Source organism: Penaeus monodon, chromosome 21 (assembly GCF_015228065.2).
Source record: "Penaeus monodon isolate SGIC_2016 chromosome 21, NSTDA_Pmon_1, whole genome shotgun sequence".
In the NCBI taxonomy this organism is placed as follows: domain Eukaryota; kingdom Metazoa; phylum Arthropoda; class Malacostraca; order Decapoda; family Penaeidae; genus Penaeus; species Penaeus monodon.
The window spans coordinates 16,858,209-16,859,220 of record NC_051406.1 but is presented as its reverse complement, the minus strand read 5'-3'; positions in this window follow the sequence as shown (position 1 = coordinate 16,859,220).

Sequence of the window (1,012 nt, the reverse complement as noted above, 5' to 3'; positions counted from 1 at the left end):
CTTCCGCCTCTTCCCCTCCCCATTTCCCATCAATCTCCCCCCTCCTCCACCTCTCGCCTTCCCCTCTCGCACCCCGATCCCCCATATCCCTCCCCCATCCCCCATTTCTCCCCTTCCCCACCTTCTCCCCAATCCCCTACCTATTCCCCCTATCCTCCATATCTACCCCCCCATCCCCTCCCTACCTCTCTCCTCCATTCTCTACCCCTCTCCCTGCCCTCTCTCTCCCCCCTTCCTCACCCTCCTCCCCTATCCCCCCGATCTCATCCCTTCAATCCACCACTCCTCCTCATCCCTCCTCCCCCCCCCCATCCCAAACCACTCTCCTCCTCCCCTCCCCCTCCCCCCTCCCCCACACCAATCTCAGCCTCCTTATCCTCCTCCCAAGACGAAGAAATCTCATGAATCCTCCATCACTACGGGGTCTGTCAAGTTCCATTTGCCAGGCCTATATTACCTTTTGACAATGTAAACAGAGTCCGTGATTAGGCCTAACTAGGGGATCGAGGCTCAAAGGCCGCCCTTGCCTTGGTGTGTCGAGTCCTATAAGATACCGGTGTCATTTCCGAGATGGGGAAGGGGATGAGGAGGGAGGGTGATGGGGAGGTGGGGAAGGAGGGTGGATGGATGAAGGGAGAGGGAGGTGGGGAAGGATGTGGAAGGGAGGGAGGGAGGATGGTATTGGGGAGGGAGAGGCGAGGGAGAGGGTAATGGGGAGGAGGAGGGATAAAGGAGGGATAGGGATTAGGAGGAGAAGCGGAGGAGGTGGGGGGGGGGGAATGGGGAGGTAGAGGAGGGGAGAGATGGGGAGGAGAGGAGAGAGAGGGATGGGAGGGAGGAGGAGGGCGGATTAAAGGGAGAGGGGGGAGGAAATTGGAAGGAGGGAGAGGGGAAGAAGAGAGAAGGGATGGTAGCGGGTGGGCGAAGGGGTTTTAGTGAGAAAAGGGGGGAGAACGATGGGGAGTGAGGTGAGGGGGGGGGGTGAAACAGGCGGGGTGAGGGAGGGGAGTTA